The sequence below is a fragment of the Candoia aspera genome, chromosome 3 (genome assembly GCF_035149785.1).
Source record: "Candoia aspera isolate rCanAsp1 chromosome 3, rCanAsp1.hap2, whole genome shotgun sequence".
Classification (NCBI taxonomy): Eukaryota; Metazoa; Chordata; class Lepidosauria; order Squamata; family Boidae; genus Candoia; species Candoia aspera.
The window spans coordinates 149,665,107-149,686,512 of NC_086155.1; positions in this window are offsets into that span (position 1 = coordinate 149,665,107).

Consider the following 21,406-nt stretch of genomic DNA (forward strand, 5'->3'; position numbering starts at 1 on the left):
CAGTCACCTTGCAATGTAAACAGCAGTTGTCAGAGAATTCACTTCTTTCTATGTTCAACATCACACAAAATATGTGGTGCACTAAGTGCTTTATTAAACTTCATTATTTTATTTTTCAAATAATATTACAGACATACAGTATATGAATGGCCCAAGGCTCTAAATTTAACACTGATTGCTAACAGGCCACAACCTTGAGAGCAGTTTGCACCCACATTTAATCCAAGATTTCATTTTCTTGCTTGATTAGTTGTGGATGTTGCATGCAGGCAGCTTTAATATCCAACATGCTCTGGTTACACGGCCATGAGGGCTCTCCCAATAACAATGCTTTCAAGTCAATTGCTTCAAGCTTCATCAGTTCTGCAGAGAAGCAGCAAGGTGCTGAAATAATTTGTCCCCAAGATTATTCTACACACAAGTGTGACCACCTGTGGGACAGCTTGATGCTACTATAGCTCACATTATGCAGCCTCTTTGTAAAGGGCATTTGAAAACAAAGGACATAAACATTTTGGCTGGAAAAAATACTCTGTAAAGATGACAAGCAGTAGATCTTCAACTGGAGCCTTGTCCCTTATGAAAAGATAACGGGGCGTCACCTTTGTTGTCTTCTTTCTTTTCATAATTTTGTTTCAAAGTTTTGGATTTTAGCACTTTAATTTAAGAATGTGCAAAAGTCTCACCAGGGAGCTTTTCTAAATCAGGAAAATAATGAACTGACCCAATCAAATACAATAATCATTCCTATAATCCGACCTTTGATCAAAATAAACAAAACAATCATAACCTACATTCAAAAATATTTTTATTAGCTATGCTTACTTTTGGACTTATCCTCTAACCCCATGTTTACTAACCATGTTATTAACCCCATGCTATGAGAATCAATGGTGAACAAATGTTGGTAAATAAATAACTGTCCCAGTGCAGCCCTTCATACTGCAGGTACAGCTTTCATGATTAAACATTGGTCTATGCAAAACATCCCATACAGGTATAAAACAGTGTTTCTCAACATTGGCGACTTCAAGATGTGTGGACTCGCTGGCTGGGGAATTCTGGAAGTTGAAGTCCACACACCTTGAAGTCGCCAATGTTGAGAAACACTGAACTAGAGGTTAAAGAAGTGATGTTTCATCTTAGTATTCATGTTAAACATCTCTTCTGCATCTCTGTCAGGGAGCTCTCAGACATGGCTTTTTTCCTGAAGTCTTAAGTAAGACTGTTCCCATACAGATTTATTACCTCCAGAGTGACTATTGTATTTTTGGTTCAAAAATAAGCCAATCCAAACAACAGCAAAAAAAAAAAAAAATGCCAAGGACACAGAAATTTTGAGGAAGGTTGTTGGAGGTGGGGGACAACTCCAAGAAGGAAAAAAAAAGTTGCACAAATAGATCTTAGTGCATAGATTCCTTCTCTTGGGATCCCCTGCTCCTGTATTGCTTTAATTGGATGGTGGTCTTCATCAAGACCTTGTACAGAGGGATCAAGATGCAGCTGTCAGGGTTTTAATTCAAAGTGACTTCAGTTTTGCTTTTTCTCAGTGCTCCTTGTCTATCCAGTTACTGCCTTCATCAAAATTACCATTATTAATTGCATTGATGGGAATTAGCTTACCTCTCTTCTCTCCCTCACCTCTAGAAAGTGCTGTGTTGTCTTCAATAGATCTGACAACATACTTCTATCCACAAGGAATGGACAAACATAGATCAGATTCAACCTACAGCTTAAGAAAGCATAAGGTTCTCACGAGCAGCAGGCAAGGTGTTACGCTGCTTTTCAGAGATGCTACTTCAGCTTGCATATGGGGTTCTGTGATTGATTTGCTGCTCCATGCAAAGAAAATAAGCCCTCTGTGCAAAGAAAACTGCCTTGGCATCCAAACAGTCATGAGTATCCCTGATTAGCATGGGCATCCCTGTGGGGGCAGGAGGGAGCTGACATCTTGGGTGTCATGGTATCATCACACAGATGATGCAAATTTTGGAATTCATGGCACAAATTCCATAATTTGCATCACTGACATGATGATGTCCTGACATGGCTTGTTTGGACACCTGTGCAGTGATCATAATATCTATGAATAAGGATATTGAATCCAATGAAGTGAGAACTTGTCAAACTTTATTTGTTCAAAAGTAAAGAAGTTCAATCATTCCAAAGCAAACTAGATCCTTTAGTCATACAGAGCATACACATTCACTAGGTAAAGCACGCTATATCCTAGACTAGCATGTGCCAGGCCTTTATACACCCCAACAGTCTTACAGAAATGTCCTTAAGACTAATAACTAGGCAATGTAAATACAGAACTGCTTAATCCTCCTAGGCTTACACCCTGGACTGACCATATCCCATACAATTTTAAGGACAAATTCATCCTTAGTATGATTCCCTATCATCTTTATTCCAATATTTGTGTTTCAACACCTTTATCTTTACTTTTACTTATATTATGTATTATTGTATTTTTATACTGTGTATTTTATGATTGTTGTTTTTAATCAGTTGTTGTAAACCACCCAGAGTCCCCCGATGGGAGGAGATGGGCGGGGACAAATTAGATAAATAAATAAAATAAAATAAATTATAAACCAGAACCCTCAAGAATCTGGAGTAGCTACTGGCTTTCTGTGAGTTTCAAGCAAAACAAGCAAAGACTTTTTTGATTCCTCCTCCTCTGAAGCAGTGAATACATACCAACTCTGTTTCTCTGTCTTTCTCTGTATATTGCTTATATGTGAATCCAGCAATACATTTTGCCCATGGTAGCAATTCCTCAGGAAAAAGAGTTTTCCAGCTTCACAGTCTCATATATACAGCTTACTGTCCTGACTTTTACTCAAAAGACTATCAGCTTCAAAACAGGCGTATGTATTGCAGCCCATTACAGGTCTCATTCAAACATTACAAACCTAGTTAACTCACCATGTGAATGGTGGAGATAAGTTTCCTTCCCTGTAATGTGCGACAAGTATTTACACTTTCAGCCCTGCCGTTGTTTCTTTCAAAGGACTACATCAGCGTGACTACATCAGGGTACATCAGTTTTTGTAAGGTTGCCTAAACAGTGTATTCTCTGCTAGAAACCTCTCTTTGCATAAGTACTTTGCTGTCAGCCTCATCCATCTTTTACTTACCTTCTGAAATTTATACAGTTGAAACTTTGCACTGAAATATATGCAAAAGGAAAATACAATAATTTTCTAGCATAAAAGTGCATACAGGCTTCCACTAAGCAGCTTGCATTCTTTGGCATCTCATAGAACACTAGGTATCCTGTTTTGCAATTCAAAAGATCTCATTCTTAATCCAAGTGCAATAAATATTGCCATATGAGTTTTGGGGAAAGGTGAGAGATGCAGATATGCTCAGGCTAGAACTTTTCAAAAGCAAGAATGCAAAACAAAAGCAATGCGGGCAGGCAGGTACAACAACCATTGCCTTTCCTTCAAGCTTTTCCTGTTTTCAGTATCTTGGTTACTAAAAATGTGGTAGGGGGTGATTCTACAGAAATCAAAATTTCTCAGGAAAATGAGTGAAGGTGCCTAACTGGTGTTCAGATTTACTCACAGAAGATTCCTTCTCTTTGCCCCCTTCTCTGATCCACATAAAGAGAATATACTTTTATTCATATAGGCAAACAACCTTCTGCAATGTCAACCCCTTTTTTTTCTGAAAGTCATTGCTAGTTTTAAAATTTCTGAGTCATTAGATAACAGATAGAACTCCACACTTAGTGGTTTCAAATGTTTATGGTCTGCAATTCATTCTTAATGAGTTCTCTCCATGTCTTTATTCTTCTTCACACTCTCCTGCTGGGAAATGTCGTACTCTGCCTTGGCTTTTGTTAATGACTCCACAATCATTCCGGAGCCATTTCTTCTGCCTTATGTAATTCTGACATGGCGTAAGAGCCTAGCTTTGCAGCCTCACAGTTGGAAATATAACCTTTAATGTATTAATTTTTCTTGCTCAAAACAATTTAACCTCTGTTGTAGTTCTGAAATTGCTAAGCCTCCCAATTAAATGTCCCTTCTTTTTCCGTAAAGTCCTAGAGGACTTCCCTAATATTATATTTCAACAACTACCTAAGAGGAAAACCTAATCTGAGATTGCCTCTCACACACACACACGCACACACACACACGCACAAATGCAAACACTGAAAGTGCTACTAATAGTGTATTGTTTGTGCCTTCATTATCTATTTGCTAAATCCTAAACTTGTTGTTATTTGAAGAAAAAAAAAGAGAGTAACAATTAAGTAAATTTAATATGAATGGTAACTAACAGAAATTGCATGAATGGAAAAAATCATTACAGAATTAGGAGAAAGATGAGTCACTGTGGTAAAAAATGCATACATCATAACAGTCAGTGGCAATCAGGGATTGGCTGTTTAGATTAGCACTGGCCACATGAAGATCCAGCCCATGCCAGGAACTGTAGGCATGTGAAAATTAATCACAGCAACAAGAAGTCTCTATGCACTTGTATCTTTTTATTTCACCACCTGGTCTTTAATAGAAAACATGCGTAGCAAGTTGTAGGTCCTGCTGGAGAGATTCGCACCAGGATCATGCTGAACGTAATCATTCTTCATGAGGAGAGAGCAGTAGCCATTTTAAGAAATATTTTAAGCTATTTTAGGGGTTTTCCTTTCGCTCTTATTGGTATTCTTGCTAAGAAAATTAACCAGGTGACTGGCTGCAGATTATTTCAGAGGTGTATCTTCATTTATTATCTCAGTGACATGGCTAGAACAATCCTGTCTCTTGAATATCTACATACACATTCCTTCTTTGTAAAGCCTAATATCAACAACAATCTCAAGGAAATATTTCGATGAAGCTGTTGATTCAAGGCTTCAAAGATCATGCAGTTTTATATGGGTTACTGTCAGCCTTACCAGGTAGACCAGCCAGGAAACACAACCAGATAAGCTAATTCTACTTTATTGTAAGGCTACATTAACAGAATCTCACAAGTCTGAAAGTACAAATCATCTGCCATCTTCTTTACAGCCCGAAAAACTAGGGAGGGTCCCTTCTGAGCCTCTTACTCTGCCCACTATCCAGCTGCGAGCTATGCTCCCTCTAATTTGACTGTTCCCTAGGCAGCATCTCTTTGCCATGTCTCCCTATGTCATGTTCCCCATTTCAATGTGCTGTTAACATTGTAACGTTTCACATGTCATCTTCTGTTCCGTGTTCCTTCACCCGGATTTTTCCATTCCCTCGCCCTCCGTTGTTTTGAGGGCTTGGAATGTGTGTTTGGGTTTGCGCTCCTGCTCAAGGTTACTTTCCCAGGCGCGTCTAATGGCTCCTAGCACCTGGGAGGGGGAGCGCCCTGACGAGGGATGGGGCGGAACTTGCTCACAGGCAAGGCTTTTAAGTTTGTATTTGGCGCGCTTTTGCTCATTCTCAGCTTTCTCTGTATTTGCATACTATTCCCTTAATAAATCAGTTATCTTTAAGCCCGAGCTTGTGAGACTGAGTATTTGGGATTAGGCAACCGTTACATAAAGCTGAGAATCATTTCAACCATTTTCCGCTAGCCCCATCCAATCGCTGGATAAGAGGGAACGCTAGTGATGACCGAACATCAGCTTCGCGCAAGTGATGGGAGCGAGGAAGAGCGGGAGGCGGCGAGGATCCGGCCAGCTCTAACCTCGAGAGCGCAAAGAGCAGCACGTCGGGAGCTGCGGGATGCCCAATTAGATGAATTGCTGATATCCATGCAGGAGAGCCTCAGGAGTGAACATAAAACTGTAATGGAAAGAGCACCGGGGAGGGGGTCTCCACAACTATCCTGGGAGCCCGAAATTCCCCTGTCACCGAGGGTGGTGGTAACCAACCAACCCCTGGAAGAACCGGTCACTCCTGCTCGTATGAGGGCGTTGGAGGACAAAATGGATCTAATAGTGACAATCCTTAAGGATCTCCCCAGAGATGCAGAGCCCACCCCGGAGGATTGGGAGGAAGAGCCGTCACAGTACCCCAGGCATAGCACCCTGCCATCCAGGGGGAGAAGCAAGACTCGATCAGCCCGTCAGGCGGGGGGGCGAGAGGCAAGACCTCCGAGGGATCGGGCACCCATGGGGGCTCAGCGTACGCTGACATTCGCGGAACCGCCACAGCCAGCTGAGCCGGCAAGAAACTTCCCACCATTTGGGGTGAAGTTCGATGGGGATCCCACTACGCTCTCCTTCTTTATCACTAATGCCAAGCATTATATGGAAGATTGGGGCCGGAACTTTCGGTCAGAACATGGCAAAATCAATTTCATTGCCAACAAACTGAGAGGAAGGGCAGCTGATTGGTATGTACAACTGTGCCAGGCTGAGGCAACCGAGTTAGAGGACTTCGATGACTTTTTGTGGGCACTTAAACAGCATTTCGAAGACCCTCTAGCCCAAGAAACAGCTAAAAACGCCCTGAGGAAACTCTACCAAGGGTCCCTCTCAGTTGCCAATTATGCGCTGGAATTTAAAGCTTTGTCAGGGAAAGTAGAAGACTGGTCTGAGCCAACTTTAATTGAAATGTTTAAGCAGGGGCTAGAACCAGAAATCCTGCGCTGGGCACTAGGAAGAGATGATCCTAAAACGCTGTACGGGTGGATTCAATTGGCGGGCAGCGCAGAAAATGCCCTGCAAACCTATGCCCATACCAAAGAGCTTAGACAATCTCGTCTTGCTAGAGGAGCGTGCACATCTGGGCTGGCCAGCCGCCCCAAACCGAAAACCTGGGAAGAAGAAAGGGAACGACGATTCTCCAAAGGTCAGTGCCTGAGATGTGGGAAAGAAGGGCATCGAGCCACATCGTGCCCCAGACGTTGTCCAGAGGAACGACAGACGAAACCTGCAATAAAGTCGCCTGCGCCTACTCTACCGCGGAAACTGAAAGCGGCCGTCGCAGAACTGGACCCCCCAGAACTACCCTTCGGAGAAGAGGAAGAAGAGTTGCAATTCGAGCAGCCGGCGGGAAAAGCCTACCACCTGCCCTGAAGGGCGCCCTAGGGCAGGTGGAAGAAACCGGGTGTAACCACAATTCGGTGAGTGGAAATTTCCCCACACTGACTGTTAAAGTTAAACTGGGCTCAAAAACCAAAACTGTGGAAGTTTGGGCCATGCTAGACTCCGGCTGCTCCCGTTCCCTTATGCACCCTGATGTCGTAGCGGCTCTGGAACTGCCCACGTTTCCTTTGCCAAGACCTATGATCTTCACCCAATTGGATGGAACTATGGCGGGAGGGAAAGCAGTCAATCATTCCACGGGACTGGTAGCCTTGCAGATGGGCTCCCATCAGGAAAAGCTGCCATTTGTTGTAGCTCCAGTGGGGGGTCCTCTGGTTATCTTGGGGATGCCCTGGTTTGTGCAACAAAACCCTTTTATCAACTGGCTACATAGAACTGTGACTTTTGCGGATGGATTTTACAAAGTACCCGAAAAGGACCTACTGGAAGACATGGAGGGTGGAGGGGTAGCGTATACTACTGTGCAAACGCTTCAACCTCTTGAGGGATTACCCAATCAGTATCAGGATTTTGCTGAGGTATTTGGGGAAAAGGAAGCAGATCGCTTGCCACCCCACCGAAAAACGGACTGTGCCATTGAATTCTTACCAAACGTAAAATTGCCTCACCCAAAAATATACCCCATGTCTCCCAAAGAGCTCACTACGCTAAGGGAGTTCATTGACAAAAACCTGGCTAGGGGTTTCATTGAGCCTGCTAATTCCCCGGTAGGAGCCCCTGTCCTATTCAGGCCAAAAAAGGATGGGTCATTTGTACCGATTTCCGCGGGCTCAATGCGGTCTCAATATTAAATAAATATCCTTTGCCCCTGATCAAGGATATGTTATCACATCTGGCCAGAGGCAAAATCTTCTCAAAACTGGATTTGAGAGAAGCTTATTTTCGTATTCGCATAAGGGAAGGGGATGAGTGGAAAACAGCATTTAACTGTCCTCTTGGAGCTTTCCAATACAAAGTCTTACCATTTGGTTTATCCGGAGCACCTGGGGTTTTTATGCAACTAATCAATGAGGTCTTGCATGACCACCTATTTAAGGGGGTACTGGTATATTTGGATGATGTATTGATTTATACTGAAACCATGTCAGAACATATCCACTTGGTGCGTCAGGTACTGGCTAAATTGAAAAAAGCAGAGTTGTACGCTAAACTGTCAAAATGTGCCTTTCATCAGTCACAAATTGATTACCTAGGCTATCGAATTTCAGCTAAGGGCATTGAAATGGACCCTGCAAAAGTAGAAGCTATTGTGGCATGGGAGCCTCCCCGTACCAGGAGACAATTACAAAGTTTCCTTGGGTTCGCTAATTTTTATCGGGCATTCGCCCAAAATTTTGCTGAAATTGCCCTCCCCCTTACTGAACTGTTAAAAACCAAAGGACAGGGGGATACGCGACGTTCAAAGAACCCAGGCGCGCTCCTTAAATGGACTCCAGCCTGTCAGCAGGCGTTCGAAGTGCTCAAACAAATCTTTACCACAGAGCCAATTTTACAGCATCCAGACCCCTCTAAACCCTTCGTGGTACAAGTAGATGCTTCTGATTTCTCCATAGGAGCAATCTTGTTACAATCTGACCACTCTGGCGCCTTAAAACCCTGTGCTTACCTCTCTCGCAAATTCACTGAAACTGAGAGGAGATGGCACGTTTGGGAAAAAGAGGCTTTTGCTGTAAAAACGGCTTTGGAAACGTGGCGACACCTATTGGAGGGCACTTCCAACCCTTTTGAAGTCTGGACTGATCATAAAAACCTGGAAGCTCTAAGCACCAGTCGAAAACTCAGTCCCAAACAGCTGCGCTGGGCTGAGTTTTTCAGCCGCTTTGACTTCACCCTTAAATTCATACCAGGCAAGAAAAACTTTTTGGCTGATGCACTCTCCCGCAGACCCCAAGATGCTGGCCCAGGGCCAACGGTCCAAGGCACCGTCTGGACCGATAAACAATTAAGTTTGGCAGCGGTGACTCGCAGCCAGACCCGAGCGCAATCAACGCAACCTCCAGCCACTCTGCCGTCCAGCCACTTGCCGCGCTTGTCAATTCCATCTGATTTGCAACAACAGTTGCTTTTCCACCTTAAAACAGATACTTGGTTACAAACCAATAGAGAGAATCTAACGTTCACTGACGATCTCGCCTGGCACAACGATCGCCTTTATGTACCCGATGCTATGCGAAAAACCATACTCCAGCGCTGCCACGATGACAAGCTGGCTGGACATTTTGGCTATTTAAAAACTCTTCACCTTGTTCGCCGACAATTCTGGGTGCCAACCTTACTCAAAGACCTAAAAGCATATGTTACTGCTTGCCCTGTGTGTGCAGCAACAAAGCGCAAAATAGGCAAACCTCAAGGTCTCCTTCAACCCGTCGCCACCCCATCTGTCCCCTGGCAGGACATTTCCATGGACTTTATCGTTGATCTACCCCCTAGTCAATGCAAAACTGTCATTTGGGTGGTCAAAGACTTTTTCTCCAAGCAAGCTCACTTCATCCCATGCGCTTCTATCCCCACCGCACAACAGCTGGCCCGCCTCTTCCTCATCCACGTGTACCGCCTCCACGGTATCCCCGCCCATTTGGTGAGTGACAGAGGCACACAATTTACGTCACAATTCTGGCGGGCATTTTTGAAACTTCTGGGCACCAAACAGTCACTTTCCACCACGTGGCATCCGGAAACAGACGGATCTACAGAGGCGGTTAACTCTACACTGGAACAATATCTCAGGGCTTTTGTTAACTACCAACAGGACAATTGGGTCGACCTACTCCCATTTGCAGAGGTCGCCTACAACAATGCCGTTCATCAAAGCACTGGTCAAGTTCCTTTTAAAACAGTTTTTGGGCGAGATTTTGTTCCTATTCCTGAACTTCCCCATCCACAACCGCTGCCAGCTTCCCTTACTGACTGGGCTGACTCTCTCAAGCACTCATGGCTTAACATTCAACAAGCTCTCCTCCATGCTCAGGCTACTTATAAACGCCATGCCGATGCAAAGCGTTCCCCAGAGCCATCTTTTACTGTCGGAGACAAAGTCTACTTATCAACTAAGTTTCTCAAATCCCCACAGCCCTCCAAGAAACTTGGCCCTAAGTTCGTGGGACCTTTTCCAATTATCGCCCAAATTAACCCTGTTACGTTTAAACTTGCTTTGCCTCACAACCTTAAACGTTTACATCCTGTTTTCCATTGTAGTTTACTCAAGCCCTACCTGCCGTCGGACCGCTGGCATCCCCAACCCATTCCGCCACCTCCGCTCATGATTGACAACCAGCAACACTTCGAGGTGACATCCATCCTGGACTCCCAACGCCAGCGCTCCGCTTTACAATACCTCGTCCGCTGGAAACATTTCCCTCATCCTGAATGGGTTGCTGCTCCAGACGTGTCTACAAAGAACCAGTGATGATTAAGTGTTTTCTATTATGGATCTACCTGTATCCAGATCTACTGAATAAAAGTAAGCTATCTCTATTTTTCTTCATCTATGTACAGTGTGAAGACTGAATTTATTTCTGAATGTAATTAAGTTTAATGTGCAAGTTCCTTTTTTTTGGTTCATGCTTCTAATCTGCAAGTTTGCTGTTTGCTGCTTGGAGTTCTTTTATTAACCTTTAAAAACTCCATCAGCTGCCACTGATAAGGTCCTATTATCCTTATCTGTGGATGGGAATTGCAGCCAACAATGGAACCATCATGTCTTTCTACAGTGCTATTTAGTTATGCATAATCACCCATTGGGAGATTCTAGAAGGAAAAATGGCCACAATGTCTTACCACCATTATACCAGAGTATCAGTTCATAATATATGGATAAACTTCTTTTTTTCCATTTTGGGGGTAAATTGGTTAACCCAGGTAACGATCTTTGCAGCTCAGCTGACCCATGATAACCATAGGTATGAACATAAGAAGCATGCTGTTGGATCTAACCAGGAAGCTTTCCAGTCTAGTATTCTGATTCCATACCTACCAACCAGCTGCCAATGGGAAATTCATCTACAAAATATAAGTGCAGTCAGGGCTGCAACTGAGGGGGGGGGCAAGTGGGGCATGTGCCCTGGGCACCGCACTGGGGGGGTGCCAAAATTACAAAACAGTATTTGTATACTGAATGTTTCCTGGCACTTATAATAATTCCCACAATAAAAGTTGCTAACACCTCCTTCACCAACCCATGGAGGGCACAGAATCCATGTTTTCCCCAGGTGACACAGACCCCAGTTGTGGGCCTGAGTGCAGTGGCTCTCTCCTAATCTTGTTTCTGGCAGCTGGCATTGAGAAGGATAGCTAGCATCTAGCCTCATATAAGTAGAATTTAACCAACATGGCAGGAAGCATACAGATAGTACTGCATTCCATTTGAGTGATTTACCTTATATGCACTGAAAAACACATGCACAGTGAAGGCCACATATGACCCTAAGTATTTGTATCAGTACACATGGTTGGCTTTTCTTATATAGCTTGTGGTGAATGGGGCTGCATTTATCAGTTCTGCAGAGGGGGCAAAAACCACAAACTGAGTGGAACCCCTATCATATCTGTAGGTAGAATTTGATCTGGCAGGAGTGTTTGCAGTTTGTTTTTTAACCATGATATGCCTGTTTTTATGCCTTTTCATCTCTTTCCCAATTCAAAATGGTAGGACACTGCTTTTTTTCAATAATGGGCAGAGGAAATTGTGGATTGCAAAAAAAAATGGGGGGAACGGGACGTGGAAGTCTTACACAGTCTTGAGTGGTAGATTGTCCATCCCTGCTACATGGGTAATCATGTAGGGGAAGATCAATGATACCATGCAAATGACACAAGTTACATACACCTGATATACCTGATGTCATTGGGGCTTCTACCAGACTCCTATGCCTGGTGTCTGCCAGCATGATATGCTGTGATTTGATACATATTGTTACCATACAGCTTTCTGTAACTTAACATTCTAATCAACTCTATCTTGAAGATGTAACTTTAAATTAAAGATTGGGGTAGGAAAGCTTTTAACTGGTTCGTATGATTGGCAAATCTTTATTTTATTAATCTTTGGCAGGAATAAAACAGCAACCAAAACAGAAATACCCATTTCATAAGCATGAAGACAGTTAACCTTTAAACAGATTGATAACTCCAGACAGCACTGTAAAATTAATAGAGCCTAAATGGTAAGTCTTAAAGCTACCAGATACATCTTTGGAGACCATGTTTTTAAGATCAACATAAATCATTTTTTTTTCCTTATCAGTCCTGTATGCATATATTGCCTTCAAGGTTTGTTAGGCTATAAATATGTATGCGACAACATATCATCAACTGCTCCAATATTCTCTAATATCAAAGGTTTGTGATCTTGTTACTTCCATTGAATTATCCATTGGTTTCCGTTACATAAAAACAGTCAGAACAACCAGGTTACAACCAGATGGGGAAAAGCCAGGACTGGAAACATTTCTACTCTGAACACTTGAATTATTTTCTCATGGGAATGGTCATTTCAGTTTTTAGTTACTTGCTGTCCTAACTGCCAGGAAACACGCTGAGACAAGGAACTGGTCTCTAATGTTTCATTGCTTGTACATAACAGGAATCCTAACAAACTGAAGAAGCGTGGGAAAAACCCAGCCATATAAACCCCAAAGGTTAAGGCGGTCCCGATCTGTGTCTCTTTGAATGGCTACCTAATTCCTCAGTGCTACGCATGCGCTTAACAGTCTGGATGGGAGCCCCCTGCTCGCAATCCTTACTCATGACACTTGCAAGTCTTTTGCTTACTAAATCATTCCTTTAATCTCAAGGTATTTTATGCTTTCTATAAACACAATTAAAAATGTTAAGTAACATATTAAATGAAAGACATGATGAGAGGTGGGAGAAGGCTAGAGGCCAGAACAGCTTTATTTGTGTATCATCCATCTGAACTTCATCTAGCCTTTCCTGGAACTCACAGAACTGACACACATATCACAAACACGTGGATGCTTATCTACCACTAAGAATTATTTATTTTATTTTATTTTTATCCTGCCTTTATTATTTTTATAAATAACTCAAGGTGGCAAACATATCTAATACTCCTTCCTCCTCCTATTTTCCCAACAACAACAACTCTGTGAGGTGGGTTGGGCTGAGAGAGAGGGACTGGCCCAAGGTCACCCAGCTGGCTTTCATGCCTCAGGCAAGACTAGAACTCACAGTCTCCTGGTTTCTAGCCCAGCACCTTAACCACTAGACCAAACTGAATTTTAGAATTCAGAATTCTAAATTCAGAAGCAATCAATACTAATTTATGTGACATGCATCTTATTCTGGTTGGCAACTTCTGCTTGGAGGATAAAGCTTTTGTGTCCCTTGTTCCAGCTGCATTCCACAGTGTCTCCTAAAAAACCAGTATTGAGGATGAAAAGGGTCTTGAATATGGAAGGCGATTGGGGCTTGTTCCAAGTCCACCTTGGAGGTCACTGAGCTGTGGATTGTTCCAGCAGACCCCCACCCCCACCCCTTCACCAAAGCCAAAATCCAAACCTGCCAAGTCTCCCACCATCAAAAGTAAAGCAGCAGTGGCCAGCAAAACATTGCAACTAGTCATCAGGTGGACTCCTTGGACGAGCCCCAATTGCCGATGGGAAATGGGCAAGTCCTGCCTTGAAGGGTGCCAGCAGGCAGGCTGGACAGAAGGGGTGCAGGAATGTGGTGGTGAGTGGAGATAACTGCATGGTGCTGGTGGGGGTGCAGTTACAGACTTTGGGCAGGAATAAGAGTGTGGATTTAAATGTTCTGGTGGACTCAGGGTGTGCCAAGTGTTTGATCCACCCTGCCATAGTGAATGGGTTGGGCTTGAAAGTGCAGAAATTGAAAGAGCCAATAGTGTTTAACCAGCTGGATGGCTCTGAGGCTGCAGGGGACCCAGTGATGTACTGTACTGAAGAGGTGGAGATGAGAGTGGGTACCCACCAAGAAATCCTCCAATTTATAATTGCAGCCATAGCCAAAATTCAATAATTCAATAATTTTGGGAGTACCTTGGTTGAAGGCTCACAACCCCCATGTGGACTGGGTGATGGGGAGGATTCAATTTAATGATGGACTGTATGTGGGGAACCAAGAGGTGGGGGAGATGAAAGCCGCTGGAGGCTTAGCAGCAGTGTCAACTGAGGTGGGGATGGTTGCTCACCCCAATGATGATTTAATTCCTGAACCCTATCGGGACCTGAGGGAAGTGTTCAGAGAGGTCAAATGCAACCAGTTACCACCCCATCGAAAGACAGACTGTGCCATAGAGATTGAAGCAGGGGCAAAACTGCCCAAACCCAAAATGTACTCTATGTCTTTGAAGGAGCAGGAGGTGCTGCAGGAGTTTATAGACAAAAACCTGGTGAGGGGTTTCATTCATCCAGCAGACTCCCCCATGGCTGTCCTGGTGCTATTCAGAACAAAGGATGGCTCTTTAAGACTGTGCACAGACTGTAGAGGGTTGAATGTGATTTGCAGTACGAACCAGTATCCCCTACCACTGATGAAAGATATGTTGTCTCATCTGTCTAAGGGAAAAATTTTCACAAAGCTAGATCTGAGGAAGGCATACTTCAGAGTGTGTATCCAGGAAGGGGATGAATGGAAAACCACTTTCAATTGCCCTCTAGGAAGCTATGAGTACCTGGTTCTCCCATTTGAGTTAAAAGGCAGACCTGAAGTGTTATGTGAGCATCTATATAAGGGATGTTTAGTGAACCTCAATGATATCCTAATATAGTCAGAGAATGAGAAGGATCATGTTCAGCCGATGCGAAAGGTGTTGGAAAAACTTAGGGACACTAAATTGTATGCTAAGTTTTCTACATGTGAATTTAATAAGAAGCAATTGGACTATTTGAGTGTCGAACAAGGGCATTGAAATGGATCCAGCAAAAGTAAAAATGTGCTAGAATGGGAACCTCCCAGAATAAGGAGACAGCTGCAGAGTTTCTTGGGGTTCACGAATTTCTACTGCCAGTTTATCTCCCACTTTGCCCAGATTGTGTTGCCTCTGACTGATTTGTTAAAAACCAAGGGAGTCGGGGAGTCGAAAAAAGCCAAGAGCCCTGGCACAATGTTGAATTGGACCCCAGAATGTCAAACAGCTTTTGATAATTTAAAGTGATTGTTTACAGCAGAACCCATACTGTGCCATCCCAATCCCACAAAACCATTTATCATACAGGCTGATTCGTCAGATGTTGCCATTGGAGCTGTACTGTTACAGAAAAATGAGAAAGGAGGTTTGCAGCCATGTGCTTATTTGCCATGAAAGTTCACCAAGACGGAGTGCAGGTGGCATGTTTGGGAGAAAGAGGCGTTTGCAGTATGTTGGGCTTTGTTAACATGGAGGCATTTGTTGGAAGGGGCTGCAGAGCCTTTTGAGGTTTGGACTGACCATAAAAACCTAGAAGCATTGAAAACCAGGTGGCAGTTAAATGCTAAGCAAATTCTCTGGGCTTACTTTTTCAGTAGGTTCAATTTCATGCTAAAATGCTTGCCTGGGGGGAACAACTTTTTGGTGGATGCTCTATCTTGCTTACCTCAACATAATAGTCAAAAAGAAGCAGTGGATACAGTGTTCCCAAAACAGCAATTAGGTTTGGCGGTAGTTACCTGAAGCCAGGCAAAAGCAGAGAAAGCGAAAGTGCCTACCAAATTGAGAGAGAAACTGATTCGAGAACTTAAGAATGGTACCTGGTTGCAAGAAAATAACACCTCTCTGACAGAGAGAGGCAGGATATGGTGGGCTGAGAGTAAAATTTATGTACCAGAGACTCTACGTAAAGAAATTCTAATGCGCAGTCATGATGCCAAGTTGGCTGGCCATCTTGGGCTGGTAAAAACTCTATATTTAGTAGATAGATAATTCTGGTGGCCCAGTCTGAGACAGGATGTGAAAGACTATGTGGCTAATTGCCCAGTTTGTGCTACCTCAAAAAAGAAAGGGGGAAAACCTCAAGGCTTATTGCAGCCAGTGGCTAACCCAACAAAGCCCTGGAAGGAGATTGCTATGGACTTTATAGGAGAGTTGCCAGAAAGTAAGAAAAGGACTGTAATCTGCATGGTGACAGATCTTTTTTCTAAGCAAGCTCATTTTATTCCATGTACTGGCATGCCCACTGCCATACAACTTGCAATGCTCCTTATTCAGCATATCTATTGACTTCACGGGGTACCAGATAGAATAGTGAGTGACCGCAGACCCCAGTACACTTCACAGTCTTGGAGATTGTTTTTAAAATTAATTGGAGCCTCCCAACCCCTATCCTTGTCGCATCATCCAGAATTGAATGGAGAGTGTGAATGATTGAATGCCACCCTAGAGCAATTTTTAAGTTGTTATATAAGTTATTTATTTATTATTCACATTTCTATCACCACCCATCTCCCCCTAAAAGGGGGACTCTGGGCGGTTTACAATAAAATTCACCTTAAAACCTCACCTCATAAAATCACCAGGTCAACAGCTACAGTACTAAAATAATAAAAATATAAATATAGAATCCAAGTGGGAGATTTCCATTTTGTAGGAGGAGCTCTACATCACCAGCCACCCTCAGGAAGAGCTATTGCCCTTCCCATCCCAGCCGAGGCGGCAAAACCAGGTCTTCAAGCCCCTCCGGAAGGTTGGGAGCAAAGGGGCCTGCCTCACTTTGGGGGGTAGAATGTTCCACAGGGCAGGCACCACTGCAGAGAAGGCCTGCCTCCTGGACCCCGCCAGATGAAATTCTCTTACAGATGGGGTCCGCAACATGCCCTCTCTGCATGATCAGGTGGGGCGGGTCAATGTTATAGGGATGAGACGGTCCCTCAGGTAGCCTGGCCTCATGCCATGTAGGGCTTTAAAGGTGATAACCAACACCTTGAATTGGACCCAGAAGCAAACTGGAACCCAATGCACTCATTCAGTAGAGGTGTTGGGTGTGCTGATCTTGGAGCACTCATCACTGTTCACACAGCCACATTTTTGACCAACTGAAGCTTCCAGATACTCTTCAAGGGTCGCCCCATGTAGACTGCATTGCAGTAGTCTATATGGGAGATGACCAGGGCATGAGTGACTGTCCGGAAGGTATCTCGATCCAGGAAAGGGCGTAACTGGTGCACAACCTGAAGTTGTGCAAAGGCCCTCCTAGCCACGACTGCCACCTGCTCTTCAAGCAGGAGTTGTGAGTCCAGGAGGACCCCCAAGTTACGCATGGGTTCTGAATGGGGCAGTGCAACCCCATCCAGAACTAAAGGTGACAACTTCCCGGATACCAAGGAGCCATCAATCCACAGCCACTCCATCTTACCAGGGTTCAGCTGAAGCCTGTTGTTCCCCATCCAGGCCCCCACAGCCCCCAGGCACTGAGAAAGGGCACTGACCACATCACTTACTTCACCCGGGATGGAGATATATATCTGAGTATCATCAGCATACTGATGGTACCTCATCCTGTGGTGATGGATGATCTCACCCAGCGGTTTCATGTAGATGTTAAATAGGAGAGGGGAGAGAACCAAACCCTGTGGCACCCCACAAAGCAGGGGTCGAGGGTCGAATCTCTCATCTCCTATCACCACTGACTGGGACCAGCCCAGGAGGAAGGAGGTGAACCAGTGCAAAACTACACTGCCCACCCCCAACTCACTGAGCTGTCCCAGAAGAATACCATGGTCGATGGTATTGAAAGCCACTGAGAGATCAAGGAGAGTGAGGATGGATGCACTGCCTCCATCCCGCTCCTGCCAGAGATCATCCATAAGCGTGACCAATGCAGTCTCTGTCCCATATCCCGGCCTGAAACCTGACTGAAAGGGGTCTAGATAATCCGTTTCATCCAGAATCCTTTAAAGTTGTAACGCCACCACTTTCTCAACCACCTTCCCCAAAAAGGGGAGGTGGGAGACTGGACAAAAATTGTCTAGGACAATAGGGTCCAGCAATGGCTTTTTGAGGAGGGGGTGTACCAGTGCCTCTTTAAAGGGAACCGGAACCACTCCCTCCCTCAAAGATGCATTAACCGTTGCCTGGACCCAACCACGTGTCACCTCCTGGGCTGCTTTCACAAGCCAGGAAGGGCATGGGTCTAGATGACATGTGGTGGCGTTTACAATCTGGAGGATCCTGTTCACTTCCTCAGGCCCAACAGGATCAAACTGTTCCCAGATTGTACGTTCCCTCAGCATCTCCCCAGACTCTGCCCCATGCTTAGAGTCCAACAGGACAACTGGGTAGATCTGTTGCCATTTGCTGAAGTTGCTTATAATAATCCTGTGCATTAGAGCACAGGACTGTCTCCATTTCAGATAGTGTACAGCCAAGAGTTTGTGCCAATTCCCAAATTACCACAAGAACCATGTAAGTCCCAGTCTGCCAGTGAGTGGATGAAACAAATAAGTGCTCAGTGGCAAATAATTCAAAAAAACCTTGCCACACTCAAGAGAGTTATAAAAAACACACTGACAACAAAAGGTCTCCAGAATGGGGTTTAAAGTTGGAGAGAAAGTATATTTGCCCACAAAATTCTTACGATCCCTGCAACAATCAAAGAAACTACATCCAAAGTTTGTGGGACCTTTTGAAATTGAAAAAATTATCAACCCTGTGACTGGTAAGTTAAAGCTCCCAAAGAACTTGAAATGAATCCATCCTGTTTTTCACTGCAACCTTCTAAAGCGAGTGCAAGAAGCTTCTCAATGACATCCTGAGCAGCCACCCCCTGCTCCCATGATGATTGATGGGAAGCAACATTTTGAAGTAAAAGAAATTTTGGATGCCAGAAAACATTGAGGCAAATTGCAATACTTAATTCACTGGAAACATTTCCGTGACCACGAGTAGGTGGACAGTTGTCATGTCAAAGTGCCAGACCTTCTTAAGAAGTTTTATGCAAAATATCCTAACAAACCTAAATCCTAATTGTTATATTCTACCATATTATTTCATTTCTTATGTGTTGACCATGTTAGTTATCTCTTTCAGGAGGAGCAGTATGTCAGAATCCATGATCAAAGAACTGGTAGATTGTTTGATCATGTTCTCTGCCAGTTTGAGCCAACTCGTGTCAAGCACCAGAAGGGAGCGGGGAATCAAGGAGAGTGAGAAAGGAAAGTGTTAGACCAAATTATGGATTTCAAGGTCGTATCAACCAGAGACATTTGGAAGTGGAATGCCAGACTGCTGGGGCAAAGGGGAAAGAATGTGGAGGGGGATTCTGGCTTGCCTGTTTGCTTTCAATTAGGTAGTTTGAGTGGGAATCTTTAGTCGTGGCTTTTTCTTTTACTCTGTACACGTCTTCAATAATAAATCTGAATTCTGCATTTTCAATGGATGCATGAGTCAGGTTAATACTGGGACAATTGTGTCAGATTCTTACAGGTGGGGGATATGGTACTAAATATTGTAGATGAAGTCAGGATTTATATGAATGAAAATGCCTAGTTGTTAATGATGGATTTATCTAGATAATGTCTAAAGCAATGTGTCACTTGGACACTCATTGAGGTTTTGCTGGTCTTTAAATGCCTGCTGGAATTCAAATAGACTGTACCAAGAACTATAGGATATACATATTCAGATTTATATTTATATTATCAGTTTATCTGGGAGCCAGCAAGGATCAGATTGACTGGCTGTTCCTAAGGAAGCTGAATTTCAAGAGGATCAAAATACAGTATGGTACTTGCAGCAGCCTTTGTGCAGAGCCTTTGTCAATACATAAGAAATCTCTTGACCATTTTTTCTGGTCTTTGCCAAAATCAGCTCATAGACCTTATTATGATATTTGGTAGCGACTACAATTCACTATAGGCAAAGAAGGAAGACTTTTCATAGTCCAGGGTGAAACTTTGTTTCTTGGAAAGGGAGTGAAGCAAAAAGGGAAGTTAAATTATTAACAGATAATTCATATTACCTATGCATTTCTCTGCTTTAAAAGCAAGGGTACAGCAGATAATTTGCAAAAAGATATACAACCTAAAAGGTTTCAGGATAGCGGCTTCAGACTGAAGCAGTTTTCCTCAGCAACATGTGCTGTATTAGAAATCATTCTAATGTGAACATTTATTTTTCTAGAAGAGATGATTACTCTATGGTTTTATGGATGATGCATGAAAGCTGAAGGATTTACTTAAGTTGAGATACTAAAGATGTTTGTGTGGGTAAAAGTTATTTTACAATACTTTTAAATATACCTGCATTAAATAGCAAAAAAAAAAAAAAGCAAAAATAGCCTGCAGTGATTTTCCTTAGGAATCTAGCCTTAACCATCTCAAAGCAGCATAAAATACAGCTGTTTCACATATGGGTTTTTGTCATATGACAACAGCAGTAAATCTATACTTTCAGTGGCAGATGCAAAGACAACCAGACCAAGTTCTTGTCTCTGTCTTCCTGTCTTCCTGTCTTCCTTCCTTCCTTCCTTCTTTCCTTCCTTCCTTCCTTCCTATATATGAGTCCTCTGATAAGTATGGCACACCCTTTGTGTTTCTAGGCTCAGAGAACTAAGTGGAAGAGTTTGAAAAGATCAGTGTCAAAGCCCTAGAAGAGCCTTCGGCAATCCAAATATGTAACTGTCCAACAGATGCATCATCTACATCACAAGTAAAAAAAGGTGGTTAACTTTTAAAAATAAGTATTGCTTTGTTATTAATTTCATGTAAGACATTAATACCCTGCTTTATCAAAGTCATTTCAAGGAAGGTTATATATTCAAATAACAGAATCAAATCCTGAAAAATTTACTAGGATGAGAGGGACAAGAGAAAAGCAAACTGAAGGCCTGCAGCTGCAGCAGGCATTGGCAGAGACAATTAGAGTGAGCACATTCAGGAAGGATGGAGGAGAAGAGTTTGCTGGTTATTGGACTATTCCTTCAATACGTTAGTATAAAGTTCCAATTGTACCACATTGTATATTGTTCATGTGCCTGTCAGTTGCTTTCTAGTGATAGAAGTAAAACTGTAAAAAGTTCATAATTGGAGATATTATTTTTCTTATTAGATGGCCCAGGAGGTCCAATATTATATGGGCTATATACCATTAAAATGTAATCATTATATTTCAATCTGTGTATTAAATAAAACAATCATAGAACCTTATGACATTTTTGCCTGACTTGTTTCCAGACGTTTTAGTTTGCTCAGTGGAGGGTATTTTCTGACAAGTAACATATTGAGACCATTTTTCTCTAGTAACAAAAACACTTATGAAGACAAAAGATATGCAACTTTCATCGTCCTTTCTCAAATTAGGCTTACTTGTATTAGCAGTCCTGCTACATTAGTCATCTTTAGTTTTTCTCTTATCACTTAATACAAACGTTTCTACTGAAATTCTGGAAACATAAAATCATGGATAAAAAT